This window comes from Ovis aries, chromosome 4 (assembly GCF_016772045.2).
Source record: "Ovis aries strain OAR_USU_Benz2616 breed Rambouillet chromosome 4, ARS-UI_Ramb_v3.0, whole genome shotgun sequence".
Lineage (NCBI taxonomy): Eukaryota > Metazoa > Chordata > Mammalia > Artiodactyla > Bovidae > Ovis > Ovis aries.
In genome coordinates this window covers 49042317-49056271 of record NC_056057.1, presented here as the reverse complement: position 1 = coordinate 49056271, position 13955 = coordinate 49042317, and positions in this window count along the sequence as shown.

The window sequence follows — 13955 nt, the reverse complement described above, 5'->3', positions numbered from 1 at the left end:
AGAGTTGGACTGTGAAGAAGGCTGATCGCTGAAGAATTGATGATTTTGAACTATGGTGTTGGAGAAGACTCTTGAGAGTCCCTTGGACTGCAAGGAGATCCAACCAGTCCATTCTGAAGGAGATCAGCCCTGGGATTTCTTTGGAAGGAATGATGCTAAAGCTGAAACTCCAATACTTTGGCCACCTCATGTGAAGAGTTGACTCATTGGAAAAGACTCTGATGCTGGGAGGGATTGGGAACAGGAGGAGAAGGGGACGGACAGAGGATGAGATGGCTGGATGGCATCACGGACTCGATGGACGTGAGTCTGAGTGAACTCCGGGAGATGGTGATGGACAGGGAGGCCTGGCATGCTGCAATTCATGGGGTCGCAAAGAGTCAGACACGACTGAGCGACTGAACTGAACTGATCTATTTTACATATGGTAGTGTAAGTTTCCATGTTACTCTTTCCATACATCTCACCCTCTCCTGCCCTTTCCCCATGAGTTGTATGAGCTGCTTGTGTATTTTGGAAATTAATCGTTTGTCAGTTGTTTCATTTGCTTTTATTTTCTCCTGTTCCAAGGGTTGTATTTTCACCTTGCTTATAGTTTCCTTTACTGTGCAAAAGCTTTTAAGTTTAATCAGGTCCCACATATACTGTTGTTTTTATTTCCTTTACTCTAGGAAGTGGGTCACAGAAGATCTTGCTTTGATTTATGTCATCGAGTGTTCTGCCTATGTTTCCTCTAAGAGTTTTATAGTTTCTGGTCTTACATTTAGGTCTTTAATCCATTTTCAGTTTATCTTTGAGTATGGTGTTAGGAAGTGTTCTAATTTCATTCTTTTACATGTAGCTGTCCAGTTTTCCCAGCACCATTTATTGAAGAGGCTGTCTTTGCCCCATTGTATATTCTTGCCTCCTTTGTAAAAAATAAGATACCCATAGGTGCATGGGTTTATTTCTGGTCTTTCTCTATCTTGTTCCATTGGTCTAAGTTTCTGTTTTTGTGCCAGTATCATACTGTCTTGATGACTGTAGCTTTATAGTATAATCTGAAGTCAGGAAGGTTGATTCCCCCAGGTCCATTCTTATTTCTCAAAACTGCTTTGGCTCTCCGGGGTCTTTCATGTTTCCATATGAATTGTGCAATTTTTTGTTCTAGTTCTGTGGAAAATGCCATTGGTAATTCGATAGAGATCACATTGAATCTGTGATCAGATTGCATTTGGTAGTATAGTCATTTTCACAATATTGATTCTTCTACCCAGGAATACAGAATATCTCTCCATGTGTTTATGTCATCTTTGACTTCTTTCATCAATGTCTTATAATTTTCTGCGTATAGTTCTTTTGTCTCCTTAGGTAAGTTTATTCCTAGATATTTAATTCTTTTGTTGCATTGGTGAATGGAATTCCTTAATTTCTCTTTGTGCTTTTTCATTGTTAGTATATAGAAATGCAAGTGATTTCTGTGTGTTGATTTTGTATCCTGCAACTTTGCTAAATACACTGATTCAGTTCAGTTCAGTCCCTCATTCGTGTCCAACTCTTTGTGACCCCATGAATCACAGCACGCCAGGCCTCCCTGTCCATCACCAACTCCCAGAGTTCACTCAGACTCACGTCCATCGAGTCAGTGATGCCATCCAGCCATCTCATTCTCTGTCGTCCCCTTCTCCTCCTGCCCCCAATCCCTCCCAGCATCAGAGTCTTTTCCAATGAGTCAACTCTTCACATGAGGTGACCAAAGTACTGGAGTTTCAGCTTTAGCATCATTCCTTCCAAAGAAATCCCAGGGCTGATCTCCTTCAGAATGGACTGGTTGGATCTCCTTGCAGTCCAAGGGACTCTCAAGAGTCTTCTCCAACACCACAGTTCAAAAGAATCAATTCAATTTTCTGATACTATCTTTAGGGTATTCTGTGATGTACAATATCATTTATCTGCAAACAGTGAAAGCTTTACTTCTTTTCTGGGCTGAATTCCTTTTATTTATTTTTCTTCTCTGATTGCTGTAGCTAGGACTTCCAGAACTATGTTGAATAATAGTGGTGAAAGTGGACACCCTCTTCTTGCTCCTGATTTTAGGGGGGAATGCTTTCAGTTTTTCATCACTGAGAATAATGTTTTCTGTAGGTTTATCATATATGGCCTTTACTATGTTGAGGTAGGTTCCTTCTATGCCCATTTATTGAAGAGGTTTAATCATAAATGGGTGCTGAATTTTGTCAAAGGCTTTTTCTGCATCTATTGAGATGATTATATGGTTTTTATCTTTCAATTTGTTAATATGGTGTATCACACTGATTGATTTGCATGTATTAAAAAACCCTTGCCTCCCTGGAATAAACCCAAATTAATCATGGTATATGAGCTTTTTGATGTGTTGCTGAATTCCAATTGCTAAAATTTTGTTGAGGACTTTTGCTTCTATGTCCATCAATGATATTGGCCTGTAGTTTTCTTTTTTTGTGTTGTCTTTGTCTGGTTTTGGTATCAGAGTGATGGTGGCTTCATAGAATGAGTTTGGAAGTGTTCCTTCCTCTGCAATTTTTGGAAAGAGTTTTAGAAGGATAGGCATTAGCTCTTCTCTAAGTGTTTGATAGAATTCTCCTGTGAAGCCATCTGGTCCCGGGCTTTTGTTTTGTGGGAGATTTTTTTTATCACAGCTTCAATTTCAGTGCTTGTGATTGGGTTGTTCATAATTTCTATTTCTTCCTGGTTCAGTCTTGGAAGGTTAAACTTTTCTAAGAATCTGTCCATTTATTCCAATTTATCCTTTTTATTGTCATATGGTTCATAATAGTCTCTTATAATCCTTTGTATTTCTGCATTGTCTGTTGTAACCTCTCCTTTTGAATTGCTAATTTTGTTGATTTGATTCCTCTCTTTATTTCTTGATGAGTCTGGCTAAAGGTTTGTCAATTTTTTTTATCTTCTCAAAGAACCAGCTTTTAGTTTTATTAATCTTTGCTATTGTTTCTTTCATTTATTTTTTATTTATTTCTGCTCGGATCTTTATGATTTTTTTCCTTCTACAAATTTTGGAGGGTTTTTTGTTCTTTTTCCAGTTGTTTTAGGTGTAAAGTTAGGTTGTCTATTTGATGTTTTTCTTGTTTCTTGAGGTAGGATTGCATTGCTATAAACTTTCCTCTTAGAACTGCTTTTGCTGCATCCCATAGGTTTTGAGTTGTCATGTTTTCATTGTCATTTGTTACTAGAAATTTGTTGATTTCCCTTTTGATTTCTTCAGTAACCTGTTGGTTATTTAGAAACATGTTATTTAATCTCCATATGTTCGTGTTTCTTACAGTTTTTTTCTCGTAACTACTATCTAGTCTCATGGCATTGTAGTTGGAGAAGATGCTTGATACAATTTCAATTTTCTTAAATTTACTGAGGTTTGATTTGTGACCCAAGATGTGGTCTATCCTGGAGAATGTTCCACGTGCACTTGAGAAGAAGGTGTATTCTTCTGCATTTGGATGGAATGTCCTGAAGATATCAATGAAATCCATCTCACCTAATGTATCATTTAAGACTTGTGTTTCCTTATTAATTTTCTGTTTTGATGATCTGTCCATTGGTGTGAGTAGGGTGTTAAAGTCTCCTACTATTATTGTGTTACTGTCAGTTTCTCCTTTTATGTCTGTTAGTGTTTTTCTTATGTATCGAGGTGCTCCTATGTTGGGTGCATAGATATTTACAATTGTTATGTCTTCCTCTTAGATTGATCCCCTGATCATTATGTAGTGTCCTTATCTCTTGTAATATTCTTTATGTTAAGGTCTATTTTGTCTGATATGAGGATTGCTGCTCCAGCTTTCTTTTGCTTACCATTTGCATGGAATATATTTTTCCATTGTCTCACTTTCAGTCTATATGTGTCTTGAGGTCTGAAGTGGGTTTCTTGTAGACAGCATATGTATGGGTCTTGCTTTTTAATCTATTCAGCCAGTCTGGGTCTTTTGGTTGGAGCATTTAATCCATGTACATTTAAACTAATTATTGATATATGCTTTCCTATTGTAATTTTCTTAATTGTTTGGGGTTGATTTTGTAGATCATTTTTCTTCTCTTGTATTTCTTGACTATAGAAGTCCCTTTAACATTTGTTATAAGCTGGTTTGGTGGTACTGAATTCTCTTAACTTTTGCTCATCTGAAAAGCTTTTATTTCTCCATCAATTTTGAATGAGATCTTGCTGGGTACAGTAATCTTGGTTGCAGATTTTTTCCCTTTCAGTACTTTAAATATATCCTGCCATTCCTTTCCTGTCTGCAGAGTTTCTGCTGAAATATCAGCTGTTAAGTGTATGGGGTTTTCTTTGTATGTTACTTGTTGCTCTCCCTTGCTGCTTTTAATATTCTTTCTTTGTGTTTATTCTTTGTTCATTTGATTAGTATGTGTCTTGGCATATTTCTCCTTGGGTTTATCCTGTATGGGACTCTTTGTGCCTCTTGGACTTGATTGACTAATTCCTTTTTCATGTTGGAAATTTTCAACTATAACCTCTTCAAAAATTTTCTCATGCCATTTCTTTTTTCTATTCTTCTTCTGGGACCTCTATAAATGAATGTTGATGCATTTGATATTGTCCCAGAGGTCTCTGAGACTATCCTCAGTTCTTTTCATTCTTTTTACTTTATTCTGCTCTCCAGAAGTTATTTCCACCACTTTATCTTCCAGCTCACTGATTCGTTCTTATGCTTCAGGTATTCTGCTATTGATTCCTTCTCCGAGAAGGCAATGACAACCCACTCTGGTACTCTTGCCTGGCGAATCCCATGGATAGAGGGGCCTGATGGGCTGTAGTCCATGGGGTGGCTGGGAGTTGGACACGACTGAGTGATTTCACTTTGTCTCTGTATGTTTATTCTTTAATTCTTCTAGGTCTTTGTTAATTGATTCCTGCATTTTCTCCAATTTGTTTTCAAGGTTTTTGACCATCTTTATTATCGTTATTCTGAGTTCTTTTTCAGATAGTTTGCCTATTTCCTCTACATTTATTTGGACTTCTGTGTTTCTAGTTTGTTCCTTCATTTGTGTAGTATTTCTCTGCTGTTTCATTATTTTTTTTAACCTATTGTGTTTGAGATCTCCTTTTCCCAGCCTTCAAGGTTGAATTCCTTATTCCTTTTAGTTTCTGCCCTCCTAAGGTTGGTCCAGTGGTTTGTGAAAGTTTTGTATAGGGTGAGATTTGTGCTGAGTTTTTGTTTATTTGTTTTCCTCTGATGGGCAAGGCTGAGTGAGGTGGTAATCCTGTCTGCTGATGATTGGTATTGTATTTTTGTTTTATTTGTAGTTTAGATGAGGCATCCTGCACAGGCTGCTACTGCTGGTTTAGTGATCTGTTCAGTTCAGTTCAGTGGCTCAGTCGTATCCGACTCTTTGTGATCCCATGAATCGCAGCACACCAGGCCTCCCTGTCCATCACCAACTCCCTGAGTCCACCCAAACTCATGTGCATCGAGTCAATGTTGCCATCCAGCCATCTCATTCTCCATTGTCACCTTCTCCTCCTGCCCTCAATTCCTCCCAGCATCGGGATCTTTTCCAATGAGCCAACTCTTTGCATGAGGTGGCCAAAGTACTGGAGTTTCAGCCTCAGCATCAGTCCTTCCAATGAACACCCAGGACTAGTCTCCTTTCGAATAGACTGGTTGGATCTCCTTGCAGTCCAAGGGACCCTCAAGAGTCTTCTCCAACACCACAGTTCAAAAGCATCAATTCTTCAGCACTCAGCTTTCTTCACAGTCCAACTCTCACATCCACACATCACCACTGGAAAAACCATAGCCTTGACTAGATGGACCTTTGTTGGCAAAGTAATATCTCTGCTTTTTAATATGCTATCTATGTTGGTCATAACTTCCATTCCAAGGAGTAAGCTTCTTTTAATTTCATGGCTGCAGTCACCATCTGCAGTGATTTTGGAGCCCCCAAAAGTAAAGTCTGACACTGTTTCTATTGTTTCCCCATCTATTTCCCATGAAGTGATGGGACCAGATACCATGATCTTCGTCTTCTGAACGTTGAGCTTTAAGCCAGCTTTTTCACTCTCTTCTTTCACTTTCATCAAGAAGCTCTTTAGTTCCTCTTCACTTTCTGCCATAAAGGTGGTGTCATCTGCATATCTGAGGTTATTGATATTTCTCCCGGCAATCTTGATTCCAGCTTGTGCTTCCTCCAGCCCAGCGTTTCTCTTGATGTACTCTGCATATAAGTTAAATAAGCAGGGTGACAATATACAGCCTTGACGTACTCCTTTTCCTATTTGGAACCAGTCTGTTGTTCCATGTCCACTTCTAACTGTTGTTTCCTGACCCGCATACAGATTTTTTAAGAGGCAGGTCAGGAGGTCTGGTATTTCCATCTCTTTCAGAACTTTCCACAGTTTTATTGTGATCCACACAGTCAAAGGCTTTCCACATAGTCAATAAAGCAGAAATAGATGTTTTTCTGGAACTCTCTTGCTTTTTCCATGATCCAACAGATGTTGGCAATTTGATCTCTGGTTCCTCTGCCTTTTCTAAAACCAGCTTGAACATCTGGACATTCACGGTTCGTGTCTTGCTGAAGCCTGGCTTGGAGATTTTTGAGCATTACTTTACTAGCGTGTGAGATGTGTGCAATAGTGCAGTAGTTTGAGCATTCTTTGGCATTCCCTTTTTTGAGATTGGAATGAAAACTGACCTTTTCCAGTCCTGTGGCCACTGCTGAGTTTTCCAAATGTGCTGGCATATTGAGTGCAGCACTTTCACAGCATCATCTTTCAGGATTTGAAATAGCTCAACTGGAATTCCACCACCTCCAATAGCTTTGTTTGTAATGATGGTTCCTAAGGTCCATTTGACTTTGCATTCCAGGATGTCTGGCTCTAGGTGAGTGTTCACACCATCATGATTATCTGGGTCATGAAGATCTTTTTTGTACAGTTCTTCTGTGTATTCTTGCCACCTCTTTTAATATCTTCTGCTTCTGTTAGGTCCATACCATTTCTGTCCTTTATCAAGCCCATCTTTGCATGAAATGTCCCCTTGTTATATCTAGTTTTCTTGAAGAGATCTCTAGTCTTTCCCATTCTGTTCTTTTCCTCTATTTCTTTGCATTGATCACTGATGAAGGCTTTCTTATCTCCCCTTGCTATTCTTTGGAACTCTGCATTCAGATGGGAATATCTTTCCTTTTCTCCTTTGCTTTTCACTTCTCTCCTTTTCACAGCTATTTGTAAGGCCTCCTCAGACAGTCATTTTGCTTTTTGCATTTCTTTTCCATGGGATGGTCTTGATCCCTGTCTCCTGTACAATGTCATGAACCTCTGTCCATAGTTCATCAGGCACTCTATCTATCAGATCTAGTCCCTTAGATCTATTTCTCACTTCCACTGTATAATCATAAGGGATTTGATTTAGGTCATACCTGAATGGTCTAGTGGTTTTCCCTACTTTCTTCAATTTAAGTCTGAATTTGGCAATAAAAAGTTCATGATATGAGCCACAGTCAGCTCCTGGTCTTGTTTTTGCTGACTATATAGAGCTTCTCCATCTTTGGCTTCAAAGAATATAATCAATCTGATTTTGGTGCTGACCATCTGGTGATGTCCGTGTGTAGAGTCTTCTCTTGTATTGTTGGAAGTGGATGTTTGCTATGACCAGTGCATTCTCTTGGCAAAACTCTATTAGCCTTTGCCCTGCTTCATTCTGCATTCCAAGGCCAAATTTCCCTGTTATTCCAGGTGTTTCTTGACTTCCTACTTTTGCATTCCAGTCCCCTATAATGAAAAGGACATCTTTTGGGGTTTAGTCCTAAAAGGTGTTGTAGGTCTTCATAGAACCGTTCAACTTCAGCTTCTTCAGCGTTACTGGTTGGGGTATAGGCTTGGATTACCGTAATATTGAATGGTTTGCCTTGGAAATGAACAGAGATCATTCTGTAATTTTATACCCAGTCTTATATTCAAGTTGTTTCATTTGTTTGAGTTCTCACTATTTGATACTCCCTAGGACTATTTCTCTGGTAGTCTAGGGTCTTGGAGTCAGTGCTCCCACTCCAAAGGCTTGGGGCTTGATCTCTAGCCAGGAACAAAGATTTCACAAGTGGTTTGATATGGCATTATGTCAGTTTAAAACAGATGTCCAAATATGAGAAATTAAAGATGATCCCTAGACAAACACTGGTTACAAATCAGGCGAATAATAATTAAAATAATGGAATAAAAAATAATAATAATAAAATAAAATAATGGAATATATGCATATACATATACACCCATGAGCAAAGTCAAAACAGTTCAACAAAAATAAAGTACAATAGATTGACCCAGCGAACAAAGGAAATTAAAAAATTATTTTTACCAGATAAGAACAAAATGAACTAAAGCACAAACTGGAAAAGAAAACTAAATCAAGCTGCCAAGTGGGGAATAAAGCAATGAAAATAAAACTAAAAAATGTGTTGAGAGGAAAAGAAAGAAAAAAAAGAGAGAATGGATATACAACATTAAATAGAGATAGATAAAGAAGATTTATATACATTAAAGATTAACTGCAAGGGGCAAAGAATAGTAGGAAAAGCAAACAAAGGAATAAGTGTAGAGAAAATAATAATAGGTTTTAAAATTAAAATTAAGAAACAAAAAGCAGGGGGGGGGGGGGGGGGGGGGGAATGCCCCAGAACTGCAAAAGCCCAATGTTGAGCCAGAGGTTTATAACCACAATAAAAAAATGTGACTGAGAAGAAATTAAAAAAGCTCAAAGGCTTAATTAGATTTCATAGCGCCCATAAAATCAACAACTGCAATGGGGGGAGGGGGAAGAAGAAAAACAAAGAAGAAAAGTCCAAAGAATCTACAGAACAAGTCAAAACATAAGAATAATAAATGCTTTTCTTGAGTGATTGCTGTTAGAGTCCTTTCCCTTGCTGGGAGTCACAGTCCACCTCACCTCCCTAGGATGCCCTCCAATACTGTTTTGATCTCTGGACCTGCTGTGGGGCAGCCCAGATTCTAATCTGGTCCTTCTCCCCTGTATTCTTGCCTTCAATGTCCACAGCTATCAGAACTAGTGCATTTTCTTTTGTGGGAGCTTTGAATGATCTTTTATATATTCCATAGAGAGTCTGCGTAGCTGATCATGTGAATTTAATCTGCAGCTTGTACAGCTATTGGGAAGGTTTGGGGTCTTCTTCCTTAGTCACACTGCCCCTGGCTTTCAATTGTGGTTTTATTTCCACCTCTGCATGTGGTCATCCACTGGAGTTTGCTCCTGAGGCTGCCCTGAAAAACTTGGGTTTGCCCCTGTGAGGGCCAGGTGTGGAGGTGGTACAGCTGCTTGGGTTGCAGGGATTCTGGCAGCACCAGGTACTTAAGGGAGTTGGCGGCTAGGGCAGCAGGAAATATAATGCTCTAGAAAGGTATGGCAACCAGTATTGGTCAATATGCTCCAGTGTTCTTGCCTGGAGAACCCGTCTACCTGACAGAGAAGCCTGGCAGGCCACAGTCTACAGGGTCGCAGAGTTGGACACTACCGAAGTGACCCTGCACGCATAGATCAAGAGATTTTTTGCCTGTGGCAGCTCTGCCCCAGTGAGAGTTCAGCATGAAGGTGGCACAGCTGCTTGGCTTGATGGGACCCTGGTGGCACCAAGTGTGCAGGGATATGGACTGCCTCCACGGCAGGAGTTATGGCGCTATCAGTCTTTTTTCGAGCTTCTTGAAGCTGGTGATCAGAAGGTTTCTTTGGCCAGTCTTAATCCATAGCTCCACCCATTCAGGCACTTAGAGGGTTCCCTTGCCTAGGGTCTGTCTGTTGTTCCACGCATCAGACACATAAAGCACCCCCGCTGGCTGGGGTCCTACTCTGTAGACTGGCAAGTCAGGCACTTAAAGGGACACCCTGGGTGGGGTCCTATTCTGTAGTTCAGTGCATCAGGCATTTGATGCACCAGCCTCTCTATTGCTCAGCTGCCATTGCTGGTGTGTAGGGGGAGAGAGAGGCTATGGTGATGGCTCTACTCGCTATGCATGACTCAGCAGTATTGCCTTGCTTCCATGGCTGCCCAGCTTTCTTCCACAGGCATTTCCCACCAGTCTCCTCCCTCACATCCCCTCGATCCATCTCTCTGCAGCCAACAGCAGCCCTCTCCCTGGGATTGCTCCACAATCCCTAAACTCCAGTTCCCAGCTGCTGTGTCTTCCAGGGGGGTCTGCATCCCTGTACAGGGCATGTATGGCTGCGGCAGGGACTGTCTTACTCTCATTCTATTTAGGCTGCCACGGATCAGCTGTTTCCCTCTCAGCCTAAAATGTTTCTCCTCTGACTCAGGCAATTGCCCCGATGTGGGGATCAGACCTTTGCTTCATTTCCCCCACTGGCTGAGGGCAGGTCCAGTCCTATTAACACTTCTGGTTTTCCCCTTAGTTCCTTCATCCTACTGAGTTTTGCCTGGGTCTATATATTCTTTTCTGCTGGTCAGGTACTCCTGTCCGCTGTCAGCTGGTGTTCTGCATGTGTCTGAAGGTATATTCCTGATGTATCTATGGAGAGATGTACTCCATGTCCACCTACTCCTCTGCCATCTTTAATCTGTGATTTTTACAGTTAATCAGGGATTACCTGGATTGAAGGATCTGGGCACAGGGACAGGAGAGAGGAACTATAAAGAAGCAATCTCTTTAATTTTTATTTTATATTGGGCTATAGTTGGTATACAATGTTTTATTAGTTTTAGGTGTACAGCAAAGTGATTCAATAACACATATCCATTCTTTTTCCAATTCTTTTCCTATATAGGTTATTACAGAATATTGAGTAGAATTCCCTGTGCTATACAGTAGGCCCTTCTTGATTATCTTTTGTATATGGTAGGGGGTACATGTTAATCCCAAACTCCTAATTTATCCCCTCCTCCTTCCCCACTTGGTACCATACGTTTGTTTCCAAAGTCAATCAGTCTGTTTCTGTCTTGTAAATAAGTTCATCTGTAACATCTTTAGAGACTCCACATATGAGTTATACCATATGATGTTTGTCTTTGTCTGACTTATTTCACTTAATATGATCATCTCTAGGTCTATCCATGGTCAAGTTTAGATCCATCTATGAAATAATGCAAATGACATAATTTCACTCCTTTTATGGCTGAGTAATATTTCATTGTCTATATGTATCATATCTTTATTCATCTGTTGGACATTATGTTTGCCTCCATGTCTTGGCTATTATAAATAGTTCGTCAGTGAATGTTGGGGTGCATGTGTCTTTTTGCATTATGGTTTTCTCTGGATAGATGCTCAGAAGTGGGGTTGCTGGATCATATGCTCACTCTATTTTTAGATTTTTAAGGAACCTCTCTACTGTTCTCCACAGTGGTTCTACCAATTTACATTACCAGCAGTAGTGTAGGAGGTTTCCCTTTTCGGCACACTCTCTCCAGGACTTTTTGTTTGTAGACTTTGATGATGGTCATTCTGACTGGTGGAGGTGATACCTGGCTGTAGTTTTATTTGCATTTCTCTAATAATTAGCAATGTTGAGCACGTTCTCATTTGCTTTTTGGCCATCTGTATGTCTTCTTTGCAGAAATGTCTGTTTAGATCTTCTGTCTTTTTTTTAATTGAGTTGTTTGGGGATTTTATTTTTTTAATTGAGCTGCATGAATTGTTTGTAGATTTTGGAGATTAAACCCTTGTGGGCAGTTTTGTTAACAAATATCTTCTCCTATTCTATGGGCTGCCTTTTTGTTTTGTTCATGGCCTCCTTTGCTGTGCAAAAGCTTTTAAATTTAATTAGGTCCTACTTGTTTATGTTTGTTTTTATTTTCATTACTCTAAGAAGTGGATCACAGAAGATGCTGCTGTGATTTATGTCAAACAGTGTTCTGCCTATGTTTTCCTCTAAGAGTTTTACAGTATTTGATCTTAATCCATTTTGAGTTTGTTTGTGTGTATGGTATTACAGAATGATCTAATTTCATCCTTTAACATGTAGCTGTCCAGTTTTCCCAGCATCAATTATTAAAGAGACTCTCTTTCTTCCATTGTATATTCTTGCTTCCTTTGTCATAGGCTAATTAACTATAGATGCCTAAGTTATTTCTGGGTTTTCTACCCTGTTCCATTGGTCTATATTTGTTTTTGTGCCAGTACCATACTGTTTTGATTATTGTAGTATAATTTGAAATCAGGGAGCCTGATTCCTCCAGTTCTGTTTTTCTTTCTGAGGATTGCTTTGCCTAGTTGGGGTCTTAAGTATTTCCATATTATTTAAAAATTTTTTTCTAGTTCTGTGAAAAATGTCATTGGTAATTTGATAGGTTTGCACTGAATCTTCAGATTTCCTTGGATAGTATAGTCATTTTGACAATAGTGATTCTACAATCCAAGAACAAAGTATATCTTTCCATCTGTTTGTTTCGTCATTTGACTTCTTTCATCAGTATATTATACTTTTCAGAGTATGAGTCTTTTACCTCCTTAGATTGGTTTCTTCCTAGATATTTTATTTTTTTGATATGATGGTAAATTGGATTGTTTCCATGATTTCTCTTTCTGATATTTCTTCATTGCTGCTAAGTCACATCAGTCGTGTCTGACTCTGTGTGACCCCATAGACGGCAGCCCACCAGGCTCCCCTGTCCCTGGGATTCTCCAGGCAAGAACACTGGAGTGGGTTGCCATCTCCTTCTCCAATGCATGAAAGTGAAAAGTGAAAGTTTCTTCGTTAGTATATAGAATTACTGAAGAGTTTTGTGTATTAACTTTTTATTCTGCAACCTTCCCAAAATTTAATGAGTTCTAGTAATTCTCTGATAGCATCTTTAGAATTTTCTTTGCATAGTATCGCATCATCTGCAAACAGTGACAGTTTTACTTATGTTTTCCAGTTTGGAATTACTTCTTTTTCTGCCATGATTGCCACGGCTAGCACTTCCAAAGATATGTTGATAAAATTTACTAGAGTGGACATCATTGTCTGGTTCCTGATCTTAAAGTAAGTGCTTTTAGCTTTTCGCCTTTCAGTATGATGTCAGCTGTGGGTTTGTCACGTGTGCCCTTTCTTATATTGAAGTATGTTTTCTCTATGTCTGTTTCTCAAGAGTTTTATCATAAATGGGTGTTGAATTTTGTATGAAGTTTTTCCTGCATCTATTGAGATGATCGTGTGGTTTTTATTCTTCACTTTGTTAACATGGTGTTCAGTTCAGTTCAGTCACTCAGTTGTGTCCAACTCTTTGCAATCCCATGGACTGCAGCATGCCAGGCCTCCCTGTCCATCACCAACTCCTGGAGTTTACTCAAACTCATGTCCATTTAGTCAGTGATGCCATCCAACCATCTCATCCTCTGTTGTCCCCTTCTCATCCCGCCTTCAGTCTTTCCCAGCATCAGGGTCTTTTCCAACAAGTCAGTTTTTCGTGTTAGGAGGCCACAGTACTGGAGTTTCAGCTTCAAGATCAGTCCTTCCAAAGAATACCCAGGACTGATCTCCTTTAGGATGGACTGGTTGGATCTCCTTGCAGTCCAAGGGACTCTCAGGAGTCTTCTCTAACACCACATTCAAAAGCATCAATTCTTCTGCACTCATCTTTCTTTATAGTCCAACTCTGACATCCATACATGACCACTGGAAAACCATAGCCTCGACTAGATGGACTTTTGTTGGCAAGGTAATATCTCTGCTTTTTAATATGCTATCTATGTTGGTCATAACTTTCCTTCCAAGGAGTAAGTATGTTTTAATTTCATGGTTGCAGTCACCATCTGCAGTGATTTTGGAGCCCCCCCAAAATAAAGCCAGCCACTGTTTCCAATGTTTCCCCCATCTATTTGCCATGAAGTGATGGGACTGGATGCCATGATCTTCGTTTTCTGGATGTTGAGCTTTAAGCCAACTTTTTCTCTCTCCTCTTTCACATTCATCAAGAAGTTGTTTAGCTTCTCTTCACTTTCTGCCATAAGGGTGGTG